We start from the raw sequence: 13,518 nt of genomic DNA on the forward strand, positions 1-13,518 counted from the left end.
AATAGTGGTAATTAGTTTTAGCGTTTGAAATTTGAAGAAAACATCAAAAAACAAATAATGTTAGTTCACACATGTGATGTTGTGAATTTGAATTTCCCAAATATGAAAAAAGTTCTATTTTTTTGAAAGGGATAATGTATAACTATCCCCTCAACCTATGCTCGAAATCTCATAGACACACTTATAGTATACTAAGGTCCTATTATCCCCCTGAACTTATTTAATTAATAATTTTCTAACCTTTTTTGGCCTACGTGGCACTATCTTGTGGGTCCAATGCTGGTTGACTTTTTTTTTCAAGCTAGTGCCACATAGGCCAAAAAGGGGTAGAAAATTACTTATAAAATAAGCTCAGGGGGTAATAGGACCTTAGTATAATATTAGTGTGTCTCTGGAATTTTGGGCATAAGTTGAGGGGGTACTTGTGCATTTTCCCTTTTTGAAAAGATTACATAAATATACAATTTAAGATATTATAATCTCTAAAAAATTTCATCATTTTAATTTTTTTTTTACAAAAATTCCCTTTCGAATATATCACTACACCTTGAAAAAGATTAATAATTGCTTAAACAATTAATTTTTATTATTACATGTTCAATCATTTATTGAATGTATTTATTGAAAGTTTACCGAATGAATTTTATAAAATGGAGCGAAAAACATTGTTTTATGGATAATATAAGTTGTACACATGCGATGTTTATAAGAATTTAAGGGTTTAATTCCCTACTGCTACTTTTACCTTATGTTTGGAATAATGACCTTGACAAATTATTGATTTCCATTTTTATTTTACACATGTGATGTTGTGAGTCTGAATTTCCCAAATATAAACAAATTTCTGTTTTTTTTTTTTTGGCTATATCCTACTGCATCGAACCCTCCTTTTGTCAATTGTATTTAATCTTTCTTCTTTTGGTTGTAGTAAGGAAACCTCATATTTAGAAAATCATGCCAAACTATTCTTACCCAATAAACTTTGGAAATTTACATAAATATACGATTTAAGTTATCATAATTTCTAAAATTTTCTATCATTTAAAAAAAATTACAAAATCCCCTCTCCGATACGTCCCTACTTCTCATATATATTCATCTCCTCTCGGATACATCCCTCTGATTTAATAATATATCATTTGCAACGTTTTGAAAAACTAAAAAAATGTATTCGAGAGCAATAAAAACTGAAATTTTTGTAATTGGAGAAATTTTCGTGATATGATATAACTAAACCCCCAAACATATAAGATTTTTGTACTTTATGTATAAACTTTAGGCTTAAAATGTTTGAAGTTTCCATCTAGTAGTAGTATTCTTATGAGATGAGAATAGTTTGATATCTATTAGAGCATATGAATAATAGGGAACCGTAAATAATATTGATGTAGACCACATTATTATATTTTTCTCAATTCAATTACACCTAGTTGTTAGAAAAAGAATGATGATAGAATAAAAAATTCAAAGTAACATTTGCTTGTTATAGAGTATTGGTAGAATTTCTCTAGTGCATGAACGATTAGACTTTAATTTAGCATTTAAAGGTCATAATAATTATTTCAATTTGACCTTTCTCACATGACTTGCTTCTGTTAGGCATAATTCATGACTATTTATATTTGGATTAATGAAACCTTGAAAAATAAGAAATTCTTGTTTTATGAATTCGAATCTATTTATATATAAAATGAGAAGTAAAAATGCCTACCTGTTAGCACCACAAATCTATCTATATATCTATATATAAAAGGAGAAGTAAAAACGTCTACGTGTCAGGATCACAAAAAAAAAAATTAAGAATTATTAAATTTATTTAAAATATAAAATTAAAAAATAAAAATAGCAAACATTACAAAAATAACTAAAAATGCAAGAATCAGTTTTTGCAATTTTTTTTAAAAAAAAAATCAAAAAATTAAAGTTACCTTAACTTTTTACTGTTTTCAAAATATTTTTATCCTTTTGATTTTGGGTTAAAAAATATGAGAAATAAAATATATTATAATAATTAGTATAATCTTTCACAAAATTTTAAAGAATTAAATTAAATTTATAATTAATTAACTAAATCTTCTATCTATATATAATTTCATGTTTATCTAATTTGCCATTTAAATCTGAAAATTTACTTAAAGGATAATCAAATACGGTTTGATTTAAATTTGAAGAAAATAAATATGTGAAAATAAGATTTGTTTCAAATATGTAATGACCTTTTGTATTTGAATTCGTATAATAAAAGCAAGCACCTGCCCATTCATCCATTTGCTTCATTCATTCTATATGTCTCCTTTTTAAGAAAAGTTTTTTTTTCATTTTTTAAGTATTATCCATTAGAACAATCATTTTTTAGAGTGAGAAATTCATCGTCAATGCACAATTAAAGATATTTTCTATTCAAACGATATGGAAAAAATAAAGTATACACAAGTAAAAATATTTAAAGTATTTAATATTTAATAAAAGAAAAAGATGATCAATAAATTAATAGTATCCTTAGAAAAAATCAATAAGTTAATTATTTTTAATTATAAAATTGTTACATTTTAGTTATCCGCGGAACGTGCGAACACACACGCATACTAGTTTCCTTAAAAGTGAACTAATTTCTTATTTTTTTCTATTCTAATGCACCAAACTCTCCTTTATCCAATTGTATTAAACTTTTGACCAAATTCATAGGATCTAAATAATTGACCAAATTCATCTACTTTGTCAACATACCTAAATTTGAAACTTAGAAATTAGATAACCCAAAAAAATGAAAACAACAAAAGCAAATTTTGTGTGCCAAATATGTGTTTGGTGTGCCACACGTATATCTTGTGCGTTATACGTGCATTTCGTATGCCACACATGCATCTCGTATGTCACACGTGAATCTAGTGTGTCATACGAGTATTTCATGTGCTACAAGTGAATCTAGTGTGTCATACGGGTATTTCATGTGCCACACATGCATCTCGTAGATCATGCATGCATCTCGTGCGCTAAATGTGCATCTCGTAGATCATGCATGCATCTTGTGCGCTAAATGTGCATCTCGGTTGCCACACGTGCATCGTGTGTGTCATACGTGCATTTCATGTGTCACATGTTCATCTCGTGCAGCAAATATGCATCCGGTGTGCCACACGTGTATCTTGTGTATCACGTGTGCATCTCGTGTACCACGCGTGCATCTCGTGGACCACACGTGCATCTTGTGTGCACAATCTTCAAAATAAATTGCTTCATTTTCTACGCACAATCTTTATCTGGTTGAATCTCCATCTTCAAAATCTCATCTATTAAATCAATGTATCGACACATAAAACCTCTTTGATAAAACTTCTCAAACAAAAATCTTCATTATTGTCAAATATATCGTGGCTAGAATTGTATCAGCTAAGATCAACACTTCTTTATAACTTCGTTTTGATACCACTTTTTAGGACCAAAATAATCAAGTGCCAGAAGATAACAATGCAAACCTCGAAAGACCATGAATAAAAAGACAACCAAAAAATATATTAGAAGAGACGCAATAATTTAATGTGGTTCAGTCTATCGACCTAATACACAAGAAGAGACAAGCAATCCACTATATAAAAGGGAGTAAAAAATAGCAAGAGAAAACCTCATACAATTCACTCGAAATAAAAAGAGATTCACACAATATTGACGTAATATTTTGATCTCACATGTTCTATAGTAATTTTTCCCACATTCTTTGAATTCTTAATATTTTTCCACTGTATATATGGTGAAGTGAAGTGACACGATATTACGCAAATATGTAAGGCAAAATCAGTTGGATTTAAGGCGTGAATTCAGAAATGAGTCTTGACACCTAATTTCGACCTATCATTTATTCTAATTCCCTGTTTTTGAGCTTTAAAATTAATAATGTCAATTTTTGTTTTTCCACAATTATTCTTACTACAATGACTATTTATTATTTTTATTGTTATCGTTATGTCACAATTTTATAATCACTACTAAAATGACATGTTTTATTATTAAAGTTATATGATCACTTTTTATGCCTCTTTTCCTTAATAATTGATTGTTGTCATCTTATTTCAAGTTTCATATTTATTGAATTAATTATAAATTCACATTCTTGTATCAATATTTTATATTAGCATTGAAAGTCAATCTAATTGAGAGACATTTTCAATCCTTTTTGTGCTGCCCATATTGTGCTTATATAGACTCTGTTAAATCGATGTGTGCTAATTCCCTCAGCATCCATATTAGTTTTTAACTTGTTCCTATATTTGAATAAATATTTCATTACATTTAGTATCAATGGCTTTCAAATTTTGAATCAAGAATATTATTGTTCTTGTTCTTTTTTCCATTCTTAGTCTATATATGTCCTTCTATAGTAACTTCCCGCGACTTAAAAGAATTACCCATGCTTGAAAGACATGAAAAATGGATGGTTCATCATGGACGTGTATACAAAAATATATAGAAATGGAACATCGCTTCAAAACATTTAAGGATTACGTTGAGTTCATCGAACCGTTCAACAAAAACGAAACTAAGCGTTATAAGTTAGCCATGTATAAATATGCTGATCTCTAACCACTGAGGAATTTACAACATCATTTATAGAGATCGACACTTCATTATTATTATTATCCCAACAAGAATCAATAGCTACAACAACGTCCTTCAAATATGATAGTGTGGTTGAAGTTTCATTTAGTGTAGAAGCTGTGTCGAATTAGAAAATACAACTTCGTGGGGTTTTCCATTATGCATAGCGATATATATAGTTACATAATTACAGTGGGCTTAAGCCCAGTATGGAAGTCTAAACCTAAACCTAAACCTAATAATCTTAGTTAACACTCCTCCTCAAGTTGGAGCATGAACATCGTGAATGCCCAACTTGGATACAAGAAACGAAAAAGTAGGATGAGATAAAGGTTTGGTAAACAAATCAGCTAGCTGTAGTCGCGTGGGAACGTAATGAGTGGAGAGCTCGTGACGTCGTACGCATTCACGTACAATATGACAATCAATGTCGACATGTTTCATACGCTCATGAAATACTGGATTAGCAGCGATGTAGAGAGCAGATTGGTTATCACAGTATAGCCTTGGAATTGCGGTAGTTGCGACTCCAAGGCATCCAAGAATATGCTGAATCCACCGAATTTCGTAACAAGTGTCAGCCATGGCCCGGTATTCAGCTTCGGCAGAAGAGCGAGAGACTGTAGTCTGTTTCTTGGTCTTCCAAGAAATGGGAGAGCATCCCAACATGACAAAATAGCCGCTGACAGACTTTCTAGAGAGAGGGCATGTAGCCCAATCAGAGTCACAATACGCCATAATCTGTAAGTTACTATCTGCGCGGAGAAGGATGCCCTGACCAGGATGACCTTTGAGGTAACGCAACACACGCATAGCAGCGTTGAGATGGTCAACTCTGGGCTCATGCATAAATTGGGACAGGAGATGAACTGAATAAGCCAAGTCCGGGCGCGTAATAGTCAGATAGATGAGACGACCAACCAGACGACGATATTTACTTGGATCTCGAATCAGCGCGCTGGTCGACATAGCCAAGCCGTGACCAGGAGGCAAAGGGGTCGATGCCGGTTTGCAGCCAGTGAGGCCAGCTTCCTGCAGGATTTCCAGAGCGTACTTGCGTTGGCACAACACTAAACCGGTTGACGAACGGGCACATTCGATTCCCAGAAAATATTTCAAAGGCCCTAAGTCCTTCAGCTGAAAACAATTGTGTAAATATTTTTTGAATGAAGCACATAGAGTGAGGTTGTTACCTGTGACTAAAATGTCGTCGACATAAATTAAGATAGCTAGGAAGTCGGCGCCACGTCGAAAGATGAACAGAGTATGATCCTTATGAGCCTGTTTGAAACCATAACGCCTCAATGCAATTGTCAGTTTTTCAAACCAATTTCTGGGTGATTGCCGTAAACCATAGAGAGATTTTTGCAGTCTACATACTTTGCCTGGGTGTGCGGTAGAGTAGCCGGGTGGAAGCCGCATGTAGACCTCCTCGGTGATATCTCCGTGTAGAAAGGCGTTATTTACATCCAGTTGGTGAATTTCCCAATTCTTGGCAACGGCAACTGACAAAAGAATTCGTACAGTTCCCATTCGGGCAACTGGAGCAAAAGTATCCGTGTAATCTGTGCCAAATTCTTGATGATTACCCAGAACAACCAGCCGTGCTTTGTCCCTTTCTTTAGATCCATCGGCATGATATTTTGTCTTGTACACCCATTGACAACCCAGAGCGCGTCTACCGGCTGGAAGATCGGTTAACACCCAAGTCTGATTATTTTCCAAGGCTCGGATTTCTGTTTGCATAGCCTCCCTCCAATTAGCAAATTTAACAGCATCTCGAAATGATCTGGGGATGTCTGTAGTAGAAATGGCAGCCAAGAAACCACGATATCTGTCATGTAATTTGTCATAATGAACGTAGTTAGTGATAGGGAACCGTGTACCTGAACGAGGACTCGTCGTGGGACAAGTAACGGAAGGTACGTTGGTAGCAGATTGACACACATATTCAGAAAGATAGCTAGGTGGATGACGGACACGACTCGAAGCACGGGTAGGTGGTGGATTTGGTGAATTATCGCGTTGGTCGATGGGAGGGCTGCTGTCGATGGAAGGCATTGTGGGTGTTGGCTGTTGAGACGTGCTGCTGTCGATGGGAGGCACAATGGGTGTGGGTGCTGACTGTTGGGGCGTGCTGCTGTGTGGCTGGGAATTAAATGAAGTGTTGGAATTGGTTGACGGGGTAGGGACAGCAATGTTGTTCGGAAAATCTGCTTGGTGGATCGGTGGTTTGGACGTCTTGGGCTGCTGGTTGGTATGTGTGGGAGCGAAAGGAAAGGTCGTTTCATCAAACGAGATGTCACGCGTATGAAAGAAACGATGAGTTTCCAAATCGTATACCCGCCAACCTTTTGTCCCGGAAGGATAACCTAGAAACATACATTTGAGACTTCGAGGTGCAAATTTATTTGGTGGACGCTGGATGTTTCGAACAAAACACAGACACCCGAAAACACGTAGATGGGATATATCTGGTGGGGTGTTATTTAGTATTTCAAATGGGGATTTGCCACCGAGGATACGACTAGGTGTGCGATTGATGAGATAAACCGCAGTACGGACACACTCCCCCCAAAACTCGACTGGTAGTGATGCTTGGAACATTAAAGAGCGTGCTACGTTTAAGATATGACGGTGTTTGCGCTCGACCCTTCCATTTTGTTGGGGGGTACCGACGCATGATGTTTGGATAAGAACGCCCATGTCATGATAAAACTGACGGAGAGGAGTGTTAAGAAATTCAGTACCATTGTCAGAACGGATAATTTTTATAGTTTTGTGGTACTGAGTTTGGATTAATGTAAGAAATTGTTTTAAACAGGATGTGACTTCACTTTTATCTCTAACGAGGTACACCCAGACAGCTCTAGAATGATCATCGACAATGGTTAAAAAATAATGTGACCCAGAAGACAGACAAGTGGAGTAAGGACCCCATAAATCGCAATGAATTAAATCAAAAATGGACGCAGCTTTATTAGAACTAGAAGGAAAATTTGAACGAGTTTGCTTAGAATAAAAACAGATCTCACACGACTCTAAATGTTTGACATCTGAGGGGGTGTTATTAAAAGGAGGGGAACATAAAATTGCAGGAGATGGATGACCCAGTCGCTTGTGTAGTAACTCGACTTGGTTGGCTCTAGAAGCTGACACGAAGGCTTGAGACTGGAACACGTATACCCCGTTACGAGCTGTACCCCGACCAATCTCCGTTGTCAAAACACGGTCCTGTATCACACAACAACAATCATCAAAAATCACACGACAATTATTTGATTTAATCAGACAGCCAACAGAGATCAGATTGCACTTCAAGTTAGGGACAAATAATACATTGTGCAAAGTTAAGTTATCAGAAATCTGTACACTCCCACAAGAATTTGCCACAACTCGAGTGCCATCCGGCAGACCAATAGAACACTCAGGGACAGATGTAATATCATAAAGTGATAAAAAATTACCCGTCATGTGATGTGAAGCACCACTATCAATTAACCAATCGGGTGACAAAGCGTGTACCGTACCCGTGTGGTTGGCAGATTGTGTAGGAGTGTCTAGCATATGCAATAATCGAGTCATCTGTTCAGCCGATAATCCAGGAATAGTCGTGCCTTGGTTGCTGCCGATTGTCGCTTGGTTGCTGCCGATTGTCGCTGCTGGTGCAGTGGAGCTGTCAGCGTGTGCAGCCAAGCCCCCACCTCGGCCTGCACTTTGTTCTCTGCCAGAAGGAGAACCACGACCACTTCTACCTCCGCGTCCTCCCCCACGACCCCTTCTTCCTCCGCTAGGAAATCCTATCAAAAGAAAGCACCGTTCTGCAGAGTGACCAGTTTTTCCGCAATGAGTGCATTTGTATTTCGGGGTTTGTGTGGGTTGATTTTCAGCCGCGAATGCCAGTCCATCAGTTTGGTCATCTCGGTTGCGCACAATCGATTTATGTCTCTCCTCTTGAGAGACAAGATAATATGCTTCATTAAGGACAGGGAGTGGTCGGGTGCCGAGAATTTGGGAGCGAGTGGCTCCAAATTGTGCATCGTCCAGCCCTAGAAGAAAGGCCTGCGTCTTCTCCTCCTCAAAGCGAAGACGCATTTTGGCAGCCGCAGGACATATACAGCCGCAAGTTGGATCGATCGACCCGTACAATTGGTTCCAAATCGTGATAAACTGATTGTAGTAAGAAACTACAGATTGACCTTTTTGCCGCAACGTTTGTAGGTCTGACTTCAGCTGCCAAGATTTTGGAGCATTCGTACCTCCGTATCTTGCTTTTATATCAGTCCATAGTTCGTGGGCAATTTTGTGGGCGACGAGACTAGGCTGGATCGTTTCGTCAGCACTATTAAATATCCATGAACATATGATGGAGTTATTTGCTTTCCAAGCATCGAGTTCTAAATCATTCGTCGGTTTTGGAAACTCGTTTTCATATAGAAAACCGATCTTGCTTCTGCCTTCAAGTGCATGACAAATCGCTTGTTCCCAAACATCGAAATTGTCTCCCTTTAGCAGGTATTTAGTTAGAGAGTTGCTTGGTCCTTCCGATGGGTGCAAATAGTAGACGGAACTCGGATCATGAATCGGTCGAATCTTCGCAACAGTCGCTGTGGAAACAGTGCTGCTGGATTGATGAATGGACTCGCCTGTCATGATTCTTCGTGGGACTGTGTCGATCTGCCAATTCGATTATTCTGTCGTGCGAGATTGCAGCGACGATTTGAGGATTTTATTTTGGCGGCGGAATAGTTGGGCTCTCGGCTAGGATTTGATTCCCGGTCGAGGCTCTGATACCATGTAGAAGCTGTGTCGAATTAGAAAATACAACTTCGTGGGGTTTTCCATTATGCATAGCGATATATATAGTTACATAATTACAGTGGGCTTAAGCCCAGTATGGAAGTCTAAACCTAAACCTAAACCTAATAATCTTAGTTAACATTTAGCATGGACTAGAACAAGAGGGCAAGTGTCACAAGAATCAAGTATCAAGGTGTATGTGGATGTTTTTGAGCATTTCTCCTCGACTATAGAAAGGGCATATCAAATTGCAAAGAACGAACTAATCTCACTTTCGGAACAATAACTATTGGATTGCTCTACGCAGAAAAAAGGTTGTAAGGGCGGACTAATAACCGTCGCCTATGACTTCTTACTTTAGAATAAAGGTGGTGGCATTACCATAGAGACTAACTATCCTTACGAAGAAGCTCAAAAAGTTTGCAAGACAACCAGCAAGAGTGACTATCAGTGATCGTGAAGTTGTTGTAATATTAAATACTTGAATGCATAATATCAGGATCTTGAACACGATAATCTTACATAGAGATTGTTAGGGGCACATATCTGTTGAGAAAGACATTATCACAGAGAAAAGCGGAAGCTTAGTCGTAAATTGATTTCTACCTCCTTGCCTTAACTTTATGTTATCACAACCGTCAGCGATAGAATTAATGTAGAGAATATGTGATAACCCTAATGGGTGGAGGGAGGACCAATTTATAAAGGTTATGATTTAATCTGGTACGTCCATCAAGTAACCAATGTATGGATGAGATCTATTCTTTATTAAATACAATTTATGGTATTACTTGGATTACAACTAAACTTGGGCTATGAGTAACAAATAATTAATAATAAATAAATAATTATTCTTACATTCTCCCACTTAGCCCAATGATCATATATTATTAATATTTAATAAACATTAGTTGCGCGTATAAAAAATCTCTTATATAATGTACATTATACATATCACAATATAACAAACTACTAATGTGAGTTATGGCGGTTGTACATAAATTTTAAGCTACATACATCCTTCCATATACTACTACATTAGCAATTTATCATACTAGGTCCATAAGATATATACATAAACATTACAGTCCACAATAATGTCTTATAGAGACTTATCTTGTATATCTCAAAACAATATTGTATACAACATTATGAGAAACAAGATATTGATTAATGTATATCCGAAACACAGAATTTGAGCTCAGAGTGTAAATATATCAATTATAAGTACAATCAAGACCTATCCTTTGAACATGTTCTTTAAATATCTTTGGTTGTAAGCCTTTTGTTAACGGATTTGCAATCATGAGAACAGTTCTAATATTCTCAAGTAACACTCTTTGTTTCTGAACTTTTTCCTTGATAGTAAAGTACTTTAATTCCATATGTTTGACACCTTTGGAGTACTTATCATTCTTGGAGAAGAATATTGCTGCAGTATTATCACAATAAATTTTCAGCGGCTCGGTAATGGTGTTGACAATCCCAAGTCCTGAAATAAAGTTTTGCAACCATAATACATGAATTGTGGCTTCATAACATGCCACAAATTCTACTTCTATTGTGAATGTAGCAATGACAGATTGCTTAGTACTCTTCCACAATATTGCTCCTTCAGCTAATAGGAACAAGTAACCAAATGTGGATTTTCTAATGTCCAGACATCCAGCAAAATCTGAATTTGAATATCCATTATCTTCTAAGTGATTGGATCTCCTATACATGAGCATATATTCCTTCGTTCCTTTCAGGTACCTTAAGACTTTCTTTGCAACTTTCCAGTGATCAATTTCAGGATTACATTGATATCTTCCTAACATTCCGATCGAAAACTAATATCCGGTCTTGTGATATTTTGAACATACATCAAACTTCCAACAATAGAAGAGTGAGGAATTGTTTCCATTTCCTTTTGTTCTGCATCATTCTTTGGGCATTGCATGAGATTAAATTTGTCCCCTTTTTGAAGAGGAACTATTCCTGCTGAACAATTGTTCATATTAAATCTCTCTAGAACTCATTCGATATAGCCCTTTTGAGAAAATCCCAATAATCCTCGTGATCTATCACGGAATATTTCTATTCCTATCACATAGGATGCCTCACCCATATCTTTCATTTCAAAGTTTATAGAGAGAAAATCATTCGTCTCACGCAATGTGCCTAAATCATTACCAGCAAGTAAAATGTCATCAACATACAGGATTAAAAGTATAAACTTACTCCCACTGATCTTTTGGTATATACACCGATCAACGGTAATTTCTTTAAATCCAAAAGATGTTATGGTATAATTATACTTTATATACCATTGTCGTGAGGCTTGTTTCAGTTCATATATTGATTTCTTTAGCTTACACACCATTTGATATTTCTCTTTAATTTTGAAACCCTCTGGTTGGTCCATATAAACATCCTCCTCGAGGTCTCCATTGAGAAAGATAGTTTTCACATCCATTTGACATAACTCTAAATCATAATGAGCTACCAAAGCCAAAACAATTCTTAATGAGTCTTTCTTTGAGACCGGTGAAAAGGTCTCTTTATAATCAATGCCTCCTTTTTGAGTGTATCCCTTGGCAACAAGTCTGACTTTGTATCGTTCAATATTGCCATTAGAATCGCGTTTGGTCTTGAAAACCCATCTACAACTGATTCTTTTAGAACTTCCGGTAATTGAACAAGATCCCATACTTTCTTGTATTCCATGGATTTTAACTCTTCATTCATGGTATTAATCCATTTGTCAGACTCATTGCTTTTTATGGCTTGTGAAAATGAAACTGGATCTTTATTAGTTCTAATGTCAAAATCTGAATCATGCAAATAGATCACATAATCATCTGAAATGGTCGATTTTCTTTCTCTTTGAGATTTTCTTAATGGCACTGTTTGTGGTTCATTTGCTTCAGATGTTTGTGAGTTAGCTCCTTCTTGAAGTGTTTCACCCAAGTATTGTTCAACATTGTTAAAGTGTTCTTCAACAAGAGGAACAACATTTGCTATTGGTGTGGAAGTAGGTACATTTATGGGTAATGAAATATTTACCCTTACCTCATTAGTTTCCACACTTTGTCGTTCAACACTCCCACTAACTTCACCATTCTCAATGAATTTTACATTACCGGTTTCAACGATTCTCGAACTATGATTTGGACAGTAAAACCTATCCCTTTAGATTTCTCTGGATAACCAATAAAGTATCCACTTACAGTTCAAGAATCTAATTTCTTTTCATGTGGATTACAAACTCTAGCTTCTGCTTGACAATCCCAAACCTGCAGGTGTCTTAAACTAGGCTTCCTTCCCGTCCACAGTTCAAAAAGGGTCTTTGGAACTGCCTTACTAGGAATCCTGTTTAATAAAATACAACGGTTTTAAGAGAATATATCCACAATGATTTGGATAATGAGGAATTAATTATCATAATCCTAACCATATCCATAAGTGTTCGATTACGCCTTTCTGCAACACCATTTTGTTGAGGTGTTCCTGGCATAGTATATTATGCACATATGTTGTGTTCTTCAAGGAATTTTGCAAATGTTCCTTGAAATTGTCTTGATTCGTTATATTTTTCATAATATTCACCACCTCTATCTGACTTAATGATTTTCAACTTTTTATCTATTTGTCTTTCAACCTCATTAAAATACACTTTGGGAGCGTCCGCTGTTTGAGATTTTTTTTTCAATAAATAGATAAATCCATAACGTGAAAAATCATCAATAAAGGTGATAAATTTTTTTTATCCATTTAAAGATGGAATCAGTGTGTATAATTTCAAGAAGCTGAGTGCTCCTTGGGGAACCTTTCTTGGTATGTTTTGTTTGCTTTCCTTTAATGCAATCCAAACATATATCAAGATCAGCAAAATTCAAATTCAGAAGAATTTCATTCTTTACTAATCTTCTTAATCGTTCTTTGGATACATGACCCAAACGTTTATGCCACAAATAAGGAGAACTTTCATTTAGTGAACTACATTTAATTCCAACATTTTGATGAATAGTAAGTAGGGATTCAGAAAAATTATTATCCAGTTTCAATCTATATAAACCATCAATAAGAACACCAGAACCATAAAACATAGTATTCTTATATATATATATATATATATATATA

General features: G+C 35.9%; 1 pseudogene; it reads left to right on the forward strand.

Annotated features, from left to right (window-relative positions):
• The first annotated feature begins 4,425 nt into the window (after window positions 1–4,425).
• On the forward strand, window positions 4,426–9,878 carry LOC107001545 (annotated as a pseudogene).
• The last annotated feature ends 3,640 nt before the right edge of the window (window positions 9,879–13,518 follow it).

Source organism: Solanum pennellii, chromosome 10 (assembly GCF_001406875.1).
Source record: "Solanum pennellii chromosome 10, SPENNV200".
Taxonomy (NCBI): Eukaryota; Viridiplantae; Streptophyta; class Magnoliopsida; order Solanales; family Solanaceae; genus Solanum; species Solanum pennellii.